The sequence below is a fragment of the Colobus angolensis genome, unplaced genomic scaffold (assembly GCF_000951035.1).
Source record: "Colobus angolensis palliatus isolate OR3802 unplaced genomic scaffold, Cang.pa_1.0 Scaffold249, whole genome shotgun sequence".
Classification (NCBI taxonomy): Eukaryota; Metazoa; Chordata; class Mammalia; order Primates; family Cercopithecidae; genus Colobus; species Colobus angolensis.
In genome coordinates this window covers 1,866,622-1,883,428 of record NW_012115699.1, presented here as the reverse complement: position 1 = coordinate 1,883,428, position 16,807 = coordinate 1,866,622, and the positions used below count along the sequence as shown (strand labels likewise).

The window sequence follows — 16,807 nt, the reverse complement described above, 5'->3', positions numbered from 1 at the left end:
TCATAACCTCTCCCCATCCAAGTTTTGATAATTTATTAGGACAACTCACAGAACTCAGAAAAATGTTATAATTACTATTGAAGTTGATTATAAAGGATACAAATGAACAGCTAGATGAAGAGGTACATAGCACAAGGTTTGGGATGGTCCTAAGTGCGAGAGCCTTTGGGGATGTGTTTGCCAATTTGGAAGCTCTCTGAGCCCCATCTTTTAGGTTTTTTTTTTAAAATGGAGGTTCTGTTACAAGGGCATAATTGATTAAATTATTGGCCATTTGTAATTTGACTCAATTTCCAGCTCCTCTCCCCTCCCGGGAGGTTCAAGAGTGGAACTGAAAGTTTCAACCCTCCACTCACATGGCTGATCCTCCTGGAACCCATGAGAAGTTATCTCAGGCCCACCATGAGTCACCTCATTAATATAGACTCAGATATGTTTGAAAAGAGTGTGTTATGAATAATGAGACATCCCTAACATTTCTATCAGTCAGAAAATTCCAAGTGTATTAGAAGCTCAGTGCCAGAAATGGGGGACAAGGACCGAATAAGCCTTTTTATTTTACTACGGAGGATTAAGTATGTAGATTCTTGGGACCTATTCCAACTGTATATTGAATTAAAATTCTTAGGAGTAAGACTCAGACATCTCTTTTTTTCTTTCTTTTTTTTTCCCCCTGCTGGTTTGTTGATCTTGGACATTTCTAGTTTCTAAAGCATCCCCAGTGATTCTGATGACCAGCTAGCTTTTAAAACTACTGATCATGAATCATTTGTGAGGAATTTGGAGAAACATCCCAGCATCACCTACATGCACAGATTATTCTAAACTAGACATTACTGGAATTTTCCACTTATGTTAAGTTTCTTGGGCAGGATGAGTTTTTTCTACTTCTTGGTTAAGCCAACCTGAGGCCTCCAGGTTCTCTCCAGACCTGTGCTTCAACTTGGTGTTGGCTTGGGATCCTTGTCAATGTAGATGTCTCTGATGCCCCTGGGCCAGGCTAATGTGAGTTATTAATGTTGTTTGCCAACTGTTTATAGCTCTTCCTTCTTCTGGGCGCATGGTAGAATTGCACTTTCTTGCATCCTGTGATTAAGTAGGACCATATACCTAGCTCTGGCCAATGATCAGAAGTGATGTGTGTCACTTCTGGGCCAGAACATTTCATTACCAGTGCAAGGTCCTCCAGAATTCTCCTTTCTATCTGGATGGTGGGAGTGGCAACTTTCTGAATGGCAGTTGCTCTGTTAGTGTGTGTTCATGAGTGACTGTGATGTACAGGACCTCCTTACTGACTTACGATGGACATGTAGTATTAGCAATAAAGAGATTTTTATTGTTTGAAGCCACTGAGATTTGGGGGATGTTTGTTGTGGTAGTGTAGTCTAGTCTAGCCTGATTGATCTAGGCAGAGATTGCAGGCTTATCCCTCTGAAATTTTCTCACTCTTTTGTGGCTTTGGGATTAGGATTGTGCCTCTTACCCAATTTGAATTTTTTTTTCTACTTCAAAGACTTATTAATGACAAAATTCTCTCCTTATTAGTGCAGGAATTAGCACTTTTACCCCCAGTAAACTTGTCAGGAGCCTGTCAGTATTCTCAGAACAGCCAGTAACTGTTGAGAAAATGATGCTATCAGTTGAATGGTAGTGGCTTTTGTTTGCTTATCATATGCAACTCATAATTATGAATGCTGGGACATAGACTAACAAAGAAAATTCTAGTTAACAATGTTTAAAATACTTCATGGAGTATTGTCCTTTTACAGGGCTGTCTTACAGACATGCCTGAAAAGCAATTTTTCTGAAAAGCCAGTGGTGTGAGATGATCCCTCAGGGAAATTAGTGTTATTTTCCTACACTCAGTAAAGGTGGTATCTATTAAAACTGTTTTTTAGAGATTATTTTTCTCTCTTATTTTAGTACAGAAGTCAAGACCCCTGGTAATCAAAGAGAGGAAGCACTGCGTTACCTTCCCAGTCAGCACATAGATGGGGCTGCATCTATGCAGCAGCGACTTGTCATTGATTGCCATTCTTTTCCTTGGGGGAAGAACGTAAACTTTCTTTATGGCTGCTTTCTTTCATCTTTTATGCAAAAATAGCCACCAGTGCTTCTTGTGTTGGTATCCTGGGTGGTGAGTTTTCTTTATTCAGTTTATAGGTAATTATTTCCCTATTAGATCAATCATTTAATTTTATTTCTACATTTAGAAGTTTTTACCTTTTGTACAAGTAATATGTGTATACATTCTGTTTATAAATAATTCAAATACGGCAAATAATGCTGAGATCCCTGTTTGCCATTTCTCATTTTTCTCTCCAGGGTGAATTGCATATGTGTATCCTTTCAAATTTTTACATACATATTTACATGCACATGTGTACTCGTGAAATTTTAACGTTTTTATGTTTTAATTTTTCACATAAATGGAATTTATGGTATGTACTATTCTAAAATGGCTTTATTCACTTAATAACATATCTTAGAGAGTTTTCCATATCAGTATAAATGAAGAAAACTCATTTTTTCTGTTTATTTTCTATAATATGGATGTGCCATACTATTTAATAATTACCCTACTAACAGACACTAAGGTTATTTCTAAGATTTTATTATTACAATAATGTGGCCACACATATTTTTATACACATGACTCTGTGTACATATGTGAATATTTCTCTAGAATTGATACAGAGCAATGAAATGGCTTTGTCAAAGAATCTAAAACTTTAATTTTAGCAGATAGTTTCCAATCTCCCTCCAAATCGTCTGAATCATTATGTAACAACTATTTCCCCTTATTTTGCCGTCATTTTATATTAAGAAACATTTAACTCAAAGGTAAAAATATTTCATTTCAATTTTCACTTCTTCAATTAGTAGAGAGGTTAAACTATTTTTATATTTTTATTTCTATTAATTATTTATTTAGAATATGTGTCTATTTTCCTATTGCATTGTTTGTCTCCTCCTCACTCTCCTAGTCTGTCTCCTTCTTCTTGACTTAAATAACAGACTTTTATTTCTCACTGTTCTGGAGGCTGGAATGTTTGAGATTAGAGTGCCAGCATGGTTGGGTTCTGATGAGGGCTCTCTTCCTGACTTGCAGATGGCTGTCCTCTCACTGTATTCTAACATGGTGGAGACAGCTTTTTCTTTTTGACTTATTGGAATTATTTTTATATCCTGCATACTGTTCCTTTCATATTCATTGCAATATTTTCTCTGAATATGTCTCCTTTAACTTTGTCTTGTGGTTGTTTTTTCTACTTGACTTATTACCTCTGTTTTCCATTAGTCAGATTCATCTATTCATTGAGTTTGAGAGTGCCTCTTTTTAATGGTGCTAGCTTTTCTCAAATGTTTAATGATTTGTGATTGCAAGTGATTTTTTGTATTTGTTTTTTCCTGTTAATTGCTATTCATTCATTATGTACTCACAAGTGTACATAGGATAGGGTGAGAAGCAGGAGAGAGAGGCATTCCGTGATGCTGCACTGATACTTCATGTCTGTAGTGAGCCTAGGGAAGGGCCAATGACTGCCAGCGATGTTGCTTTGATAGTTAGACTGCTTCTCTATCCAAATGCACATACTCAGTGCTCATCTCTAAGGGCAAACAGCTCTGTTGCCTAATTGCTTTGGGCAACTGACAACCCTGTAAGTATGAGAAGGAAGGGTGGGAAGGTGGGAAGGTGGAAGGAGAGGAGGATTCCATATACCTAGTGGCTCTTTCTGTGGGGCCTTAAATAATAAGCCTGTTAGTGATTCCAGTATACCCTTGTCCTGTGAGTAACTGCTCCTTCCTGGTAGGGTATGCCCGGTAGAGTTATCTCACCTGTTGTATTTGCCCTCTCCTGTGTGCATGTTGCTTGTGGTTTTCTTCTTCATTCTAATTCTATATGTGTCCTATGTTTTAGTGATTTTTTTTTTCCTGATTTTTGGTCCACTGAGAGTACATCTTATTTCCCAGAGTAAGTTATCCTTTCTAAGAAGTTGGGGTGAAGAAAGAGGTTGCCACATGTGATCTGTCAGCCATCTTGAACCAGAAGCTCAGAAGTCATCCTACCTGATTTATATTGCACTGTTCAGTGAGATACTTCTGAAATATTAAACACTTCTCTTGGACAAGAAAGAGCAGAAGGAGATTGGAGGGTTTGCCTCATTAATGTAAATATTCTCATCCAGGTCACTTGTCATCAGTCCATCTAGGCTGGACTGATTATTTACTTACACTAAAGGGGGTAAATAAAAGGAGGAAAACCAGATAAAGTAAAAAAAAAATCCATCTTCAAATTTATCTCTGACAGTACAGTCTGCTCGAATTTCCCTAAGGCCCCCATCCTGGCTTGCTTATAAGCTGCATTTATCTATTGTGTCTGAATATAATTTGCATATTCATGTCTGAGTCAATTTTCAAGTTGCAACACTTCCATAGCTTTCATTCACTAATGATTCCTCTGGGAACAAAACTGTCCTTTAACAAATCTGGCTGTTAAGTGGAAACAAACAAGTCATAAATCACACAGAGCAGGTTTGGCTTGTGGCTTATGGCTCAGGGGCAGTATTTTTGTAAGTTGCTCATGCCCATGACAAATATGTGCCCTTGCAACGTCTCCTTGACCAGACCTTGCTGCATGGGGGTAGGGTAAATCCTGCTCATGGCTGTGGGCCTTGGCGAGCCGTCCTTAATTTCTCCTTTGTCTTTTACTTACTGTGAGGGGGTCCAAAGTCTCTATTTTCTGATCCTGCCTATGAGAATGGGAAAAGATAAAAAATATTTACTCTATATCTTGGTCAATGTGTTATTTGATCATGGGGTAATTTCTAGTGGGCTCCCCTTCTCCCTGATAATATATACAATACCTTGGGAAAACTTAGTTTACATGCCACAGGTGAGCCACACCAATTAAAAGAACCGGCATGTACATTTATATCAACAAAGAATATGAGTGACCCCAACTTCCGTTGATCTTCTATTCAGGAATTTTCTCCTGTGAATGTTTATATCTATTTTCTCACATGGTTAGATAAGGTAGGCAAGACTGAATTTTTTTCAGGACTATACTTTCATCAGTGCTAACTTAAGGAATACTTCAATAACTTGAAGCAGAAAATAGAAGTTTATTTTATTTAATGTAGTCAGAGGAGGTTTACTTAACTTTGTTCTCAGATCAATGATTTTGGAAAATGAATATGCCCAAGAAACCTCATCCATCAGCCTACCAATGACTGAAAGAATTGTATATCTTTAATGGTGTGAAAAAACATCTGAACACATTAACCTTGAAATTATGAGGGAAAAGTAAAAAAGATCTCTGATTTTTTTTCAGCACAAAGACAGAATAGAAAGACCTCTAATTTATTGAAGGAAGTTAAGGTATTTAGATTCAAATTGGGCATATTTTTCTTTATCAAACTGCCCTGAGTTCATTGGGAATACAGATTTGTGAAAATTGTAGATATTTCCTGGAAATGAAGTCACTGTAAAAGAGCATCCCAGAATTTTAAAAAAAAATGTATATGAATCATTCTTTAATTTTGTGTAGCTGCTTTTGGAATGGAAACCTCTGGATATTCAGAACTGCTAAACATTAACTTGAGCAGTGTGGATGTTTGCATTAGAAGTACTTTGTATGTACTCTACTATAAAGACACATGCACACATATGTTTATTGCAGCACTCTTCACAATAACAAAGGCTTGGAACCAACCCAAATGCCCATCAATGATAGACTGGATAAAGAAAATGTGGCACATATATACCACAGAATACTATGCAGCCATAAAAAAGGATGAGTTCATGTCCTTTGCAGGTACATGGATGAAGTTAGAAACCTTCATTCTCAGTAAACTAACACAGGAACAGAAATCCAAACACTCCATGTTCTCACTCATAAGTGGGAGCTGAACAATGAGAACACATGGACACAGGGAGGGGAATATCACACACTGGGGCCTGTTGGGGTATAGGGAGCTAGGGGAGGGATAGCATTAGAAGAAATACCTAATGTAGATGACAGGTTGATGGGTGCAGCAAACCACCATGGCACGTGTATACCTATGTCACAAACCTGCACGTTCTGCACATGTATCCCACAACTTAAAGTGTATATATATATATATGTATATATACTTTGTATGCACCAAGAGCATACACACACACACACACGTATTTTGTATGCACCAAGAGCTCACATGCCTGAAGTTTTGGGACAAGGATATAGATACTAGACTAAATTGTGAATATATTCCATAGTTTTGATAATGACTTAGCTTGTTGATATCAGTTCTATAATTGACAACACCAAAGCTGAATTGAGACTGGTACCAGGCCTATAAATGTTTTGTAGAGCAACATTTATTAAAATGTGCTTTGATCTGCTTTGGTATTGGAGCTAACAAATTTATGTTTCTAGCTAGCACACAGACCTCAGTAAAACTTATGAACAGTACACGCACACATCTGGCCCATCACTGGAAAAACGAAATGCCCAACTGGATAGGGTATCTTTGAAAGGTTTCTGACTCATGGCTGATCTCTGCAGCCATATTAGGATATCTCTGCAGCCATACCCAGGACCATTTGGAAGATGAGCACAGGTCCTGGTATCATTTGGCCATACCACCTTTTCCCTATCTAAATAAGATAATGCTCTTTCATCTGTGCATGAGGTTCTGTTTTCTTCAGCATTCTCCAAGGAACCCTCATGGGGAGGGAATGACTGGCTCATTCAAATAAAGCCTCTTCTGGATACAGTTGCAATCCTTGCGTACTTTGTGTTCTGTTTTGCCTTTGACATTACAGCTCTCTGACTTGAATTTTCTCTGCTCTGTATTTGACCATTACATGAAGCATTTTTGGTGATGAGACATAAATCTTTATGCTGGATAAATGCCATCTGCCACTATATACTTTTCAGATTGGATTATTGCCACACTTCTTTTAGAATATTTGCCTGCACTAAGATATAATTTTGGTTTATTGTCCAAAGTCTGGAACAGATTCTCATCCTTCTCCCTCTGGTTTGTTTTCCATCTTTGTGTGTAGTACACTTATCTCTAGTTGAGATATCTTTGGCATCCTCCTCTATCTTGCCTCTTAAGTCATTGTGACTGCTTAGAAGCACCGAGAGTTTCTTTCCAGGACTAATAGATTTAGCTATATCCTATGTTTTTTAAAAAAAATCCTTCTGAGTTATTTTATGTTGTGCAATCTTATGGCTTTCATTCTCAGCCTTTTAACATTGTATAGTTAGTCAAAGTCTGGGGGAGAGAGGATAGGTTTTGACCTCTAACTATTTACATGATGAAACTAGCTCAAATACTTTTAAGGATTTTTTTTTTGATTATCAAAGTAATATATGCTTATTAGAGAAAACTAGAAAATACAGAAAAAGAAAAAAGAGAAAGAAACAAAATCCAGAGAAAATACACATTATTTCTGAGTATCTTGTTTTCTTTTTCTTTCTTTTTTTTTTTTTTTTTGAGGCAGAGTCTTGCTCTGTGACCAGGTTGGAGTGCAGTGGTGCGATCTCAGCTCACTGCAACCTCCGCCTCCTGGGTTCAAGAGATTCTCCTGCTTCAGCTTCCCAAGAGCTGGGACTCCAGGCTCATGCCACTAATTTTTGTATTTTTATTAGAGACGGGGTTCACCATGTTGGCCAGGATGGGTCTCCATCTCTTGACCTCGTGATCAACCTAATCTTTTTTTTTTTTTCTATTCATTTAAGTAGTACAGCAATTTGGGCTACATTCAGATTTGTATTCTGCTTTTAAATTTCATATTATATCATAATCATTTCCTCATGTTCATACCAACTTCATAAACATCTGTAATGGCTTTAAGACATTTAATCATAGAGATGTACCATGATATAACTACTCATATATTGTTGAACATTTTGCTTCCAAATTTTTACTAGTGTACATAATGATGTAACATCTTTGTATGTATGGCTTTTTAAAATGTTTTAAAAATTAGTTTCCTAAGTTGGTGATTTGTTGACTAGAACTTGACTAGAAACTTCAGAAGTATCATCAACATAAAGTTCAAATATTTAAAAGATAAAAACAGAAAAATCTGAATAAATGTATTACATAATCGTGGCACATTTATCAAAACTAAGAAATTGACATTGGTACCATACACTGACTAAAGTAGAAAGTTTTTTCAGATTTCCCAGTTTTTCCCTCATATCATTTTCTTCTCTTCTAGGATGCAATCCATTATACCATATTGCATTTAAGATCAACTTTTAGAGCCTGGTGACAAATAGTTTATTCAGAAAGGCTGCTGAGTTGTGCATTTTCTGTGTTTTTGCATAGCTAACAATGTCTTTCTCATACCTTAGAAATGGCACCCATTTTGTGGGTGGATTCTTGAGTCAAAATTTTCCCTCTGTGTTACTTTTTTAAATATTTTAACATCACAGTCATGTTCCTTAAACCTTTATTTTTATTCAGTCTAATCATTCCGAGTCCCTTGGATTTTTTCTTTATGATTCAGTTCCTCATATAATCTGGCTCCTCCTGTGGTATTTGAAAGCTTCACAAATCTGCTTGTGCCTGGTGGAACCTCACTGGTGGTTTGTTGCTAAGACCTGGATTCAACACTCCGGAAGTCTCACTAATACAGAGTACGTGAGAATTCCCGCTACCTATTCAATACTTGACTTCCATCGTCAACACTTGGATTTTTGACACAACTCATGACTATACTACCTCCTTAGCAGCTGTATTTCTCTATTGACTCACACTGATGAGTGAAGAAACCTTAGACTTTACAATGGTTTGTGGCTCTCCAAAGCTCAATCTTACTCATCAAAATCTTATTCCTTGGTATTTAATTTCTCTCAGGTAAAGAGTAAATTAAATTAAAATGTTCGCTTTAGGGGAGGTGATAATGAAAGTTATACAGTTACTGTCTTCCACAGAATACAGATTATCTCAGTCTGACCATATAATTCTATGGAGGCTTAAATGTTTATGTATCTTTATTATGAATTGATCTAAACCATCAATAAAAAATAAACATATTAAACAAAGGAGCACCTTGGTTATAAACAACTCGGCCACCCTTAAGACTGACATAGTGGTAGTGGCTTTGTATGATTATTCACAGACTGAAAGATTCCTCCTCATACACAACAATATCATTCTGAGTATAAAAATGTGATATAATGAGAGATCTGCTAAGGCCTGCCTAATTTGAAAACTCACACACTTAACCACTTGAATAGTATCTCTCATTTATATTTCTATTTTCACATTCACTAATATGTTCTAGGCTCCATCTAATTGGCATGTAATTACTGGGATTCACTTTTTCCTATTTGAAAATTTGGTTATTTTATCAATCTCTACTTTTTCTTGGGAATTACTGACTACTTCCTTAATCACATTCTGCAAGTTCCTTCAGCAAACTGGCATGGTATAGATTTGAGCCTGGAGAATTAACTTCACTTAATTGATATCAGCTTACCACTGCCAGCACAGTTATAGTCAGAACTTAGTATAGAAAGAATTTGGGAACCATCCAGATTAGGTAATTAAGTCCCTTGGGAGACTGAGCATTTACTGGAGAAATAAACCCCTCCTTACTAATCCTGACTCCGAGGAAATTCAGCCAGGTGGATGCATGCTCTAGTTTAGGAATTAGTATGGCTGCAAATTTTATGCACCACTGGACTATTTCCTGTATGCATCCCTGGTTGGATTTTCCTAAATTTTGCCCATGGGTTGATCTAGACATGGTTAGCACGTGAGTTAGGAAGACTCTAAAGGAAAGAAGACTCCTTCAAGGCAGCTGATGAAGGCAGGTTGGCAGCATTTGACATTGCTCTTCCAGAGTGGGGGTGTTCTAACCAACTCAAGGCCACTAATTCCATCATGGCTGTTTTCTGAAACCCTGGGGCTTCTAGATGAGCTCAGCCTCAGTGTTTGGTGCTATTCTCTTTGACGCTTAGCACATCTCAGACATAAGAAAACATTAAAACATCTTTATGGTTTCACATGTTTTGATAGAAAGGGAAATGTCCCTTTGATTTCTTTCTTTTTTTTTCTTTTTCTTTTTAATTTGTATTGGTACATACAAGATGTATATATTTAGGGATAAATGAGATATTTTAATACAGGTATACAATGCATAATAATCACATCAGGATAAATGAGGTATCCATTACCTCAAGCATCTCTTTCTTTGTGTTACAAACATTCTAATTATACTCTTTTAGTTATTTTTAAATTCACAATACATTATTGTTGACTATAATCACCCTGTTGAGCTATCAAATACTAGATCTTATCAATTCTATCTAACTATATTTTTGCACAGATTAACTATCCATACTTCCTCCCCAACCCCCACTACCTTTCCCAGCCTCTGATAACCATCATTATACTCTCTATTTCAAGGAGTTAAATTGTTTTAGTTTTTAGCTCCCACAAAGGAATGAGAACATGTGAAGTTTGTCTTTCTGTTCCCAGCTTATTTCACTTAATGTCCTCTCATTCTATCCATGCGGTTGCAAATGACAAGATCTGATATTTATTATGGCTAATTAGCACACCATTGTGTATGCGTACCACATTTTCTTTATCCGTTCATCTGTTGATGGAGGTTTAGCTTGATTCCAAATCTTGGCTATTGGGAATAGTATTGCAGTAACCATGGTAGTGCAGATATCTCTTTGATATAATAATTTTCTTTCTTTTGAGTATATACCTAGCAGTGGGATTGCTCAACCATATGGTAGTTCCATTTTTGAGGAATCTCCATAATGTTCTCCACAGTGGCTGTACCAATTACATTCCCACCAGCAGTGTATGAGTGTTCCTTCATCCACATTCCCAGCAGCATTTGTTATTGCCAGTCTTTGCCATTGGCTTTTTGGATAAAAACCATTTTGACTGGGATGAAATGATATTTCATTGTAGTTTTGATTTGCATTCCTCTGATGATCAATGATATTGAGCACATTTTCATATATCTGTTTGCCATTTGTATGTCTTCTTTTGAGAAATGTCTATTCAGATCTTTTGCCCATTTTTAATTGGATTATTAGACATTTTTCTATAGAGTTGTTTAACTCCTTATATATTTTGGTTATTAAACACTTGTCAGACAGATGGTTTGCAAATATTTTCTCCCATGCTGTGCGTTATTTCTTCAATTTGTTGTTTTCTTTGCTGTGTGGAAGTGTTTAGACTTATGTGATCCCACTCATTCATTTTTGATTTGCTTGCCTGTGCTTATGGGTTACTCAAGAAACCGTTGCCCAGACCAATGTCCTAGAGTATTGCCTCAGTGTTTTCTTTTAGCAGTTTTATTGTTTGAGCTCTTATATTTAAGTCTTTAGTTCATTTTGATTTAATTTTTGCATATGACAAAATAGGGGTCTGGTTTTATTCTTCTGCATGGGATATCCAGTTTTCTAGCACCATTTATTGAAGAGATTATCTTTTCCCCAATGTATGTTCTTGAAACCTTTGTCAAAAATGAATTCACTGCAGATATGTGGATTTATTTCTGGGTTTTCTGTCCTGATCCATTGGTCTATGTGTCTGGTTTTATGCCAGCACTATGCTGTTTCTGTTACATAGCTCTATAGCATTATTTGAAGTCTGTTCCTTCAAATATTGAATGTGATTCCTTCAGTTTGTTCTTTTTGCTCAGGATGGCTTTGGCTATTCTGGGTCTTTTGTGGTTCCACATAAAAATTTTAGGATTACTTTTTCTATTTCTGTGAATAATGTCTTTGGCATTTTGATAGGGATTGCATTGAATCTGTAGATTGCTGTGAGTAGTATGGATATTTAAACAATATTGATTCTTCCAATCAATGAATATTAATATATTTCCATTTTTTGTGTCCTCTTCAACTTCTTGTATCACTGTTTCATGGTTTTCATTGTAGAACTATTTTTTTTCTTTGGCTAAGTTTATTTTTAGGTGTCTTATTTTATTTGCAGCTATTTTAAATGGGATTACTTTCTTGACTTATTTTCAGATTGTTTGTTGTTGGCATATAGAAAGGCTACTGATTTTTCTGCGTTGATTTTGTATCCTGCAACTTTACTGAATTTTGTTTATCAGTTCTAATAGTTTTTTGGTGGAGTCTTTAGGTTTTTTCAAATATAAGATTGTATCATCTGTAAATAAGGATAATTTGGTTTCTTTCTTTTCAATTTGGATGCCCTTTATTTCTTTCTCTTGTCTGATTGCTCTAGCTAGGACTTCCAGTATTATGTTGAATAACAGTGGTGAAAGTGGACATCTTGTCTTGTTCCAGGTCTTAGAGGAAAGGCTTTCAGTTTTTTCCCATTCAGTATGATACTAGCTATGGGTCTGTCATATACATCTTGTCTTGTATTGAGGTATGTTCTTTCTCTACCTGTTTTTCGAGGGTTGGGTTTTTATCAGAAAGGAATGTTGAATTTTATCAAATACCTTTTCAGCATCAATTGAAATGATCATATGATTTTTGTCCTTCATTCTGTTGATATGATGACACTGATTGATTCACATATGTTGAACCTTCCTTGCATACCAGTGATAAATCCAACTTGGTCATGATGAATGATCTTTTTAATGTGTTATTGAATTCAGTTTGTATTTTGTTAAGGATTTCTGCATTCATGTTTATTAGGGATATTGGCCTGTTTTTTTTTTTTTTTTTGATATGTCTTTGTCTGTTTTGATATCAGGGTAATACTGGCCTTACAGAATGAGTTTGGAAGTATTCCCTCTTCCTCTATTCCTCAGAATAGTTTGAGTCAAGTTGATTAATTCTTTAAATGTTTAGTAAAATACAGCAGTGAAATAATGGAATCCTAGGTTTTTCTTTGCTGGGAAACTTTTTATTATGGCTTGAATTTCATTACTTGCTATCAGTCTATTCAGGTGTTTGACTTCTTCACGGTTCAAGCTTGGTAGGTTGTATGTATCCAGGAATCTATCCATTTCTTCTAGGCTTTCCAATTTATTGGCATATAGTTGCGCATAATAGTCTTTAATGATCCTTTTAATTTCTGTGGTATCAGTTGTAATGTCTCCTTTTTCATCTCTGATTTTATTTATTTGGGTCTTCTTAGTCTGTTAAAGGTTTGTTGATTTTGTTTATGTTTTGAAGAAACCAACTTTTTGTTTTGTTGCTCTTTTGTATTTTTTTATTTCGATTTCATTTATTTATGCTTTGATCTTTATTATTTCTTTTTATCTACTAATTTGGAGTTTGGTTTGCTCTTGCATTTCTACTTCTGTAGGATGCATCCATTATGTTGTTTATTTGAAGTTTTTCTACTTGTTTTGATGTAGGTGATTATTGCTATAAGCTTTCTTCTTAGTACTGCTTTCATTGTATCACGTAGGTTTTGGTATGTTGTGCTTCTGTTTTCATTTGTTTCAATAAATTTTTAAATTTCCTTCTTAATTTCTTCATTGACCCCCGGGTTATTCAGTAGCACATTGTATAATTTCCATGTGTTTGTATAGTGTCCAAAATTCTTCTTGTTATTGATTTCTAATTTTATTTCATTATGGTCATATATGACTTCAATTTTTTGAATGTTTTAAGACTTGTTTTGTGGCCTAACATATGGACTATCCTTGAGAATGATTCATGTGCTCAGGAGAAGAATGTGTATTCTGTAGCCACTGGATGACATGTTCTGTAAATATCTGTTAAGTTCATTTGGTCTGTAGTGCAGATAAAATCTGATGTTTCTTTGTTGATTTTCTGTCTGGATGATCCGTCCAGTGCTGAAACTAGGGTGCTGAATTGTCCAACTATTAGTGTATTGGAGTGTGTGTCTCTCTTTAGTTCTAATAATATTTGTTTTATACAACTGCGTGGTCCAATGTTGAATGCATATATATTTACAATTGTTACTTTTTTTGCTAAATTGACCCCTTTATTATTATATAATGACCTTATTTGTCTCTTTTTATCACTTTTTTTTCTTGAAACTTATTTTGTATGATGTAGGTATAGCTATTCCTGCTTGTTTTATTTCTATTTGCATAGAATGCCTTTTTCTCTTCCTTTATTTTCAGTCTATGTGTGTCTTTATCAGTAAAGTGTGTTTGTTGTAGACAACACATTGTTGGGTATTATTTTTATATCCTTTCAGTCACTCTATGATTTTTGATTGAAGAGTTTAGTCCATTTACATTCAATATGATTACTGATAAGTAGGGACTTACTCATGCCAGTTTATTATTTGTTTTTTGGTTTTTCTGTTGTCTTTTCTTTCCATCCATATTTCTTCCTTCCTGTCTTCCTTTTTGGGAAGGTGATTTTCTCTGGTGGTATGTTCTAATTTCTGCCTTTTAATTTTTTGTGTGTATCTATTGTAGGTTTTTTGATTTCAGGTTATCACGGGGCTTGAAAATCACATTTTACAGCCCATTATTTTAAACTGATGACAATTTAACAAAGATTGAAAAACAAATTAAAAAGCAAAGAGAAAACCAATTTAAAAACTCTACACATTAACTTCATCCCCCTACTTTTAAATTTTTGTTGCTATTTATATTTTATTATATTGTCTATCACTTGAAAAGTTGTTGTAGCTATTATTTTTGATGTTAATCTTTTAGTCTTTCTACTCAAGATATGAGTAGTTTATACACCACAATTACAACGTTATAATATTTGGTGTTTGTCTGTGTACTTACTATTACCAGTGAGTGTTATACCTTCAGATGATTTCTTATTGCTCACTGATGTCATTTTCTTCTGATTAAAGAACTCCCTTTAGCACTTCTTGCAGGACAGATCTGATGCTGATGAAATCCCTTAGCTTTCATTTGTCTGGGGAAGTCTTTATTTCACCTTCATGTTTGAAAAATATTTTCTCTGGATATACCATTTTAGGATAAAAGTTTTTTTTTCCCCTTCAGCACTTTAAATATGTCATAACTCTGTCTCCTGGCCTGTAAAGTTTCCACTGAAGTCTACTGCCAGACTTATGGGAGCTCCACTGTATGCTGTTTGTTTCTTTTCTCTTGCTGATTTCAGAATCCTTTATTTATCCTTGACAGTTGGGAGTTTGATTATTAAGTGTCTTGAGGTAGTCTTATTTAGATTAAGTCTGTTAGGTGTTCTATAACCTTCTTGTATTTGAATGCTGATATTTTCCTCTAGGTTTGGAAAGTTGTTATCATCCCTTTGAATAAACTTTCTACCCCAATCTCTCTCTTTACCTCCTCTTTAAGACCAATAAGTCTTAGATTTGCCCTTTGAAGGCTATTTTCTAGACTTTATAGGCATGCTTTAGTGGGTTTTTTTTCTGTTTTTTTTTTGTTTTCTCTGACGGTGTATTTTCAATTAGCGTGTCTCCAAGCTCTCTAATTCTTTCCTCGATTTGATCAATTCTGTTGTTGAAAGACATTCTTTTTTTTTTTTTTTTTTGACAGGGTCTCATTCTGTTGCCAGACTGGAGTGCAGTGGTGCAATCTCGGCTCACTGCAACCTCTGCCTCCTAGGTTGAAGCAATTCTTCTTCCTCAGCCTCCTGAGTAGCTGGGACTACAGATGCGTGCCACCATGCCTGGCTAACTTTTTGTATTTTTAGTAGAGACAGGGTTTCAACATGTTAGCCAGGATGGTCTCGATCTCCTGACCTCATGATCCACCTGCCTCAGCCTCCCAAAGTGCTGGGATTACAGGTGTGAGCCACCGCACCTGGCCGTGATGCACTCTTTAGTATATCAATTGAATTTTTCAGCTCTAGAATTTCTGCTTAACTTTTTTTTTTAAAAAAATATTTGTTTATTTGTTAAATTTATCTGATAGGATTATGCATTTCTTCTATCTGTTATCTTGAATTTTATTGAGCTTCCTCAAAACAACAATTTTGAATCATCTGTCTGAAAAGTCACATAGTCACTTATCTCTGTCACTCTGGGATTGGTTACTGTTGCCTTACTGAGTTTGCTTGGTGAGGTCATGTTTTTCTGGATGATCTTGATGTTTGTGGATGTCATCAATGTCTGGGCATTCAAGAGTTAGGTATTTATTGTAGTTTTCAGTCTGGGCTTGTTTGTACCCTTCCTCTTTGTGAAGGCTTTCCAAGTATTCAAAGGGAATTGAGTGTTGTGATCTAAATCTTTGGTCACTGCAGCTATATCTGCATTGGGGAGCACCCCAAGTCCAGTAATGCTATGACTCTTGCAGATTCATAGGGGTACCATTTTGGTGGTCTTGGGTAAGATCTGTGAGAACTCCCTGGATTACCAGACAGGGACTCTTTTTTCTCCCCAACAGTCTTTGCCTCTATGATGAGCTGCCAGGAGCTTGGGGAGGGATGACATAAGCACTCCTATAACCACCACCACTGGAACTGTGCTAGGTCCTATCTGAAGCCATTACAACACTAGGTCTTGCCCAAGGCCTGTGGTGACAACTGCCTAGCTATCACTGATGTTCTCTTGAGGCCCAAGGGCTCTTCAGTCATAAGGTGGTAAATCCAGCCAAGCTTGTGTCCTCCTCTTCAAGGCAGTGAGATTCCCCCTGTCCCAGGGCAGGTCCAGAAATCCAAAAACCAGGCCTAGAGTTGGGAACCGTAGTAACCTACTCGGTTCTCTATTCTGCTGTGGCTGAATTGATACCCAAGCCACAAGACAAAGTCCTTGCTACTCTTCCATATCATTTTCCCATGTGGGAGACATCTTTTTCTATGGTCACCAGTGTTCCAGGCCCACCATGAGTACTGCCACACCACCGCCAACGTTCACTCAAGTCCCAAGGGCTCTTCAGTCAGCTTGTGGTAAATGCTGCCAGCCTGGGTTCTCCCCTCAGG

General features: G+C 36.2%; 1 protein-coding gene across 2 annotated transcripts in view; it reads left to right on the top strand.

The window, feature by feature from the left end:
* The window catches only part of EVA1A (eva-1 homolog A (C. elegans)), a 143,954-nt gene that overhangs the window by 40,035 nt on the left and 87,112 nt on the right, over positions 1-16,807 (top strand). The window contains exon 1 of one of the 2 annotated variants that reach the window (XM_011946112.1): positions 934-1,005. The exons of the other annotated variant lie outside the window; for it this stretch is intronic. The gene's annotated coding sequence lies outside the window, so the exon portion shown is untranslated. Of the gene's footprint in view, positions 1-933; positions 1,006-16,807 lie in introns of those variants that run through there. 2 annotated transcript variants of the gene reach the window in all.